The sequence below is a fragment of the Pteropus medius genome, unplaced genomic scaffold (genome assembly GCF_902729225.1).
Source record: "Pteropus medius unplaced genomic scaffold, Ma_sr-lr_union100, whole genome shotgun sequence".
Classification (NCBI taxonomy): Eukaryota; Metazoa; Chordata; class Mammalia; order Chiroptera; family Pteropodidae; genus Pteropus; species Pteropus medius.
In genome coordinates this window covers 15,953,039-15,958,787 of record NW_024352787.1, presented here as the reverse complement: position 1 = coordinate 15,958,787, position 5,749 = coordinate 15,953,039, and positions in this window count along the sequence as shown.

The window sequence follows — 5,749 nt, the reverse complement described above, 5'->3', positions numbered from 1 at the left end:
CTTAGCTTGTATAAGAGTAAACTTTCTAAATGGCTGAGGTGAGGAAGGGAATCTATCATTGTAAATATAGACAGAAAAAAAGTAGGGGGAAAGTAATAGAAAAGCCTAGAAAAAAAGATGGCAGTATAGGTTAAATAGAAAGAAATGAAAAAGTTGAACTCTTATCAAGAGGAAAATAGTTTTTATCATTTACCGTAATGAGAATCTTGAACCTCTTTTAAAATTTTTTCCTTTGAGTATGCATTTGCTTATTGTTAAATGTTTTTCTATTAAAAAAATAAAAATTAATAAAAAGAAAGAAATGAAAAGTTCCAACGGCTCCTCATTACCTTCAAACTAATCTCCCAAATATATAATGTATAAATAAGGCTTTTCCTAATCTTGTCCCACATCTCCCTTTTCATGCTTATGTCCCACCACACCTGCCCACAGTCAAACCTCCAAACCCAAACAACAGCTCACGGTAAGCAAATGAGAACCCACTGACAACATTCTAGTTCATCAGGACTGTGTTCTGCATTCACTCACAGCAAAGTGCCTTGATGCACACATCTGGATTTTTGCATTGTGCTATTCTTCCCCCTGGGCTGTCCCTATTCTTTTGATTTGTTCATTTAAAAAACATTTACTGTTGGTTAAATTTGCTTTGATTCTTAGAAGTTACCAGATATCTACCTATAAAGAGAAGAGCTTTGGGTTTTTAAAAAAATGTCTGTTGCCATTTATTCCAGAAAGTCTAATTTAGAACCCTTTGTGTCTATCTTTACTTTAAGAGGGGGAAACTAAGTGAATTCACTCTTTGTAAAAGTGCTGGGTTGGCAGTCCTGGAAGTTTTGGTTCATCTGTTTTTTCTCACTGAAGATGGAAGAATTCCCCCAAGTAAGGTGACCTCTTCATCTCAGTGTATCTAAACCTTGCCTGAGATCACAAGTGATCTAGAGGCTCTTTTCTTCAGACAGTGTAGCTAGATGGTAAAAAAATAATAAAAAAACATAGTAATCCTATAGCTTGGGCACTGAATGCAAATCTTGTACTGATTTTCATAAGTGGCTTTAATTGGGAGCATTAGTACAGAGTAATAAAGGGCACAGTTCCTTAAATCAGATGTGTGTTCAAACCTCAGCTTCCTAATTTACTACCTGAGAGATTTTGGGCATTTTGCTAATCCCCACTTTACCTTCGCTTTCTCATCTGAGAAATGAGGATAATTATACTGCCTATCTTGTCAGGAATTAAAAATTTTCTAACATATATAAAACACACAAATAGAAAACTACTGGACAAATATTGAACACTCAATAAATACTTCTTTTTGTTGTTTCTTAATAGCACTTTTATTGATATACAACTTAGTACTCACATACTATACAGTCCATTTATTTAAAGTGTATGGTTTGATAGCTTTTAGTATAATTGTGTAAGCATTACAATAAATATTTCTAATAGTAATAATAATAACCTTCTGGAAAAGCTGATGGTCAATGGCTGGTCTGAATTTAAGTAAAGAAAAGGGGAAAAAAAGATTCAGAGAACAAAAAATAAGCAAGAAAAGAGAAAAAAGTATTAAAACTGAGAGGTATGCTTCAACTTTAATTAAATCACTTCCCAGCTTTCCCTTTCAATCTGAACTGCGTAGACTGCAGAATTAAAAGTAGCAATATAGAGAATTTATTTATCTTCCTATGATAGGGAAATACTATCATATTTAAAGTGTATGGTTTGATAGCTTTTAGTATAATTGTGTATTATATGATAGGGAAATACGAACCTTTCAGAACTATCATTGGCAAAAGTGACAGCAACATAAACCTCTGGGTAAAAAAGGTGATAGTATTACCATATGTGACAAATTATTTTCTCAACTAGATCCCCATTGCTCCAAATAAAGGAAGGCTCTTTTTACTTCATGCCCTGGAATTTTCCTTTTGCTTACTTTCTTTTATAATGATAATTTCTTTTCATTTCTGTTTTCCCCCTTAACTGCTCTTCTCTTTTAATTTAGGAAACAAAATAGTACTATTTCGGGAGACACAGTTCATGGCCTCTAAAACTCTTATGTTTACCCTATGCCTACTTCTAAAGACTTGAAATCAGAGATTGTAGAGGGCAAACTCAGGAGAAAGGGAAAATGTTTGTTTATTATGAATTAAGCATTTGGGGTACAAAGAAAAGTCTATCTTGCAAACGTTGTTCTGTTGCAAAAACAAAATCTAGAGTTGCCCTACTCCTTTCTTCTGGCATTCAGGCTGGCTGTGATTCCTGAATCTGGGTGCTCTGTAGGGATGCAACCTGGGCTAGCATTGGTCCTCTGGCTTATAAAATGAAGCAATGTGTCCCCCTTGATGTTATTTTTTCAATGTCTTCTATTCCTTCATTTTGCCCTCGCTAATATTAAATTTGAAGATGTCCAGCTGATTTGGAGTGGTTGTGAGGGCTGTACCTTAATTTCCTCCTTCTTTCTTACAAAATGAGGAGCTTTGTAACACTTATCATCTACAGTTCACCATTTAGTACTAAAATTATTATGTCAAACATATGTATCCTACCATCAGTCTTTTGCTTGTGAGCAGAGGGAAACAGTTCGACATGAACCCACAGATAATTTTATCTCTTGAAGAAAGTCATCTAACTCCTTTCTCCTTACCAGCAAGGGGCAGAGTTGATGATCTGATTTGGTCATTGTGCTGTATTTTTTAATGGTGAAACCAACATGCAATTTGCAAGCATACAGGGGTGTCAGCTTTCTTCCTCAGAAAATAAGTTTCAGCACCACTACAGGAGAGGAAAAGATAGTGATGTTTCTTCCTACTATCTAAACTATTGTCATTAACTCTGCGCTGAAATAATTTGCTTAATGTTTGACTCATGAGGGTATAGTCTTCATGAGTAACAGCCAAGTATACATATATTTTTTCACTTTGGTATTCTTGTTGTGAAGCATGGTGTTGAGAATGGAACAACATGTGTCTTTATAGTTATTTGTTAAATATTTGTTAAATAATTATTCCAGATGCAGAGACCACTAATTTTCTCCCAATATCCATTTCTCATTTTGCAGCATAGTGCTGCATGGAAAAAAGATGATATTTACCAACTTTTTTCCTTGTTTTTTCTTGTAGGTGTGGCCACTTACTAAATTTCATTCAGGGTATGAATATTAACTTGTCCAGGCCTTCAGTGCTATGCCATTTGTCTCTCTAACATCTTTCCAAAAGAATGTTTATGAGAGCTTCTGTGGAATGGGTATAACTTTAATTTTATGGCTTTCAGAAATGTGAACACTTCACCAGAGCTTTGGTGACACTTCCTGGCAAGACTTCCAAGAAGGGGAGTAATTTGTGGAGGTAGGGATCATAGCCATGCCTAAAGGAGAACAACATTAGTTAAGTCCTTCTCTGATATATGGACAGATAGAGAGAACTAGATCTCAATTTTCTTTTTAGAAAGGAAGTTAGGGGCCAAAACAATTAGAACATTGGATTACAAATATTTTAGAATGTCTTTATGTTTACTTCCATTTTTCTCCCCTCCATTATGTCATTAATATGAAAAAGGAAACATAGGCCTACACTTGGGGCAAGGACAAAAAAGAGTGTTTAGAGACTGTGTTCCATTCAAAGCCAAGCTGCAGTGGAGGAAACTATGATCCCTATGGGATAGAGTAAGAACAGCTATTTAGTCAAAAAAATGTGTGTGAGAACATGGGGTCTGCTTTGATATAGAAAGAACATACTGTGTGATTTGGGCCTCTGAAGAACCCTTGGCATGATTACAAGAAAACCCATATTTGATTCTCCTGTGAAGCTGTCTTGACCCAGTAGGGCAGTGGGAGCAATACTAGCAGAATCAAGGTTTATTGAACATGTAAATATTGGCCTTTCAATTTTAAATTTCTTTCATGTAAGTTGATATTTGATTGACTAGTTTTTTTTTTTTATCATGCACTTCCAAAACAGTTTTTTAAAGATTTTAAGTGTAGACTGACAGGTTTTTCCTAGCTCCTCATTAAGTCCTTTATCATGGCTGTATTATTTTAGTCAATTAAAAATATATAGATTAGGACTAAACATCTGGCATAATTCTACATAATGCAAAAGTTGATTTAAGTGAATGTCAAGCACTACACTACAGATAACCACAGAACAGTGTCAGGGGCTTCATTAACTTCTTATTAAGTTAGAGGACTGCTATCAGTCTTAAATGCTTTTGTCATTTGTTAGTTGGAAATAATTATTCGAACTGCTTCTGGAAGTAATAACAACTAGATTTTATAGGAAATGTTCCTAGTGTAACAAATAAATTCTGGATAAATTATATGAACATATTTTTAAATTAGCTGTGGAATTATTAAGAAGATAAAATCCCCAAAGATTTCTCTCAACCCCTGATCTCCAAAGAAAAAAGCAGCGAACTGAAAAACAAAGGAATCAGCAATAATAAATATAAAAGTGAAGACTGTCTTGGACCAAATACTGATGTAAAAACCATAGAATCATGCTAAGCAAAATAAGGCAGGCAGAAAAAGTTGAAAACCACATGATATCACTTTTATGTGGAATATAAACCTAAAAGCAACAAACAAGCAGGATAAACAATCAGAGACTCATAGACATGGACAATAGACAAGTGGTTACCAGAGGATAGAGGGAAGGAGGGAGAAGGAAGGTAGATGGGGTAAAAGGGATTAAATATGTGGTGACAGAAAGAAATCTAACTATGGGAGGTGAACACACAATGCATATATGAATATATATATATATATTCCTTACTGTTAAATTGTACACCTGAAACTTATTGGATTTTGTTAACCAATGTCACCACAAAAAAATAAATTAAAAAAAAAAAGAACATAGAATTTAGGGAATTAACATGTATGCCACAGCAAGAAATTAAGCCGTAGGACTACACAAGGCAGGGAGCTAAATTCAAGACTCTAGTATTAAGCTAGAAAATCAAAAGAGATGAAAAAAACATCAATGCCAGTCAAAGGAGTGTGTTGTAGATATTGTTAGTACACACAAATACTTCTAGCTCTCTTCTATTTGCTAGACCAAGTTTCCAGCCCCTTTTTAGGTGGGAGAAAATAAACAGCTTGGCCAATAGTCTAGGAATGAAAATGACATGTGTCACTTCCATGTAGAACTCTTTATGCTTAAATTTCAAAGCTCTCTTCTTCTGCTGTGGTAAATTCTGTATTATATTTAGTTAGAAGCACCACAGAATTAAAATAGTATGTGTTCTAAGCCATTGAATAGAGGATAATTCCCCTGAAGAGCTTTTTTAGATCCACATCAGACTTTACACAAGAAATTAACTCCTTGTAAAAGTCTCTGAGAGTGTGGTGTAAGCCACTTGGAATTATTTGTTACCCAGCATTACTTAGCCTATCCTGACTGAGACACAGTTGCCTACAAGAAATTGTGTCTTTTATCTCCTGCTGCAAATAGGACAAAATAATAATGATTTTTACTAAGAATTTGCAACCATAAGCTGACCCTAGCAGGTCCAAGGTTCAAATGCACACCAACTGCATTCAGGGAAATCCAAGCCCAAAATACTTTAAAGAAAATGTTAATAGGTTGTTTATAGAAAACTCACATTTTTTTCTGTTGAAAATTATCACAGTGCTTCCACAGCTCATGTTCAACCAGTTTGACCTTAGAATAATATGTTTCCAAACATTCAAGGAAATACTCCTCCATAAAATAGTAAGCAGATAAGAAACAAAAGATTAGAGTCCCTCAAGCCT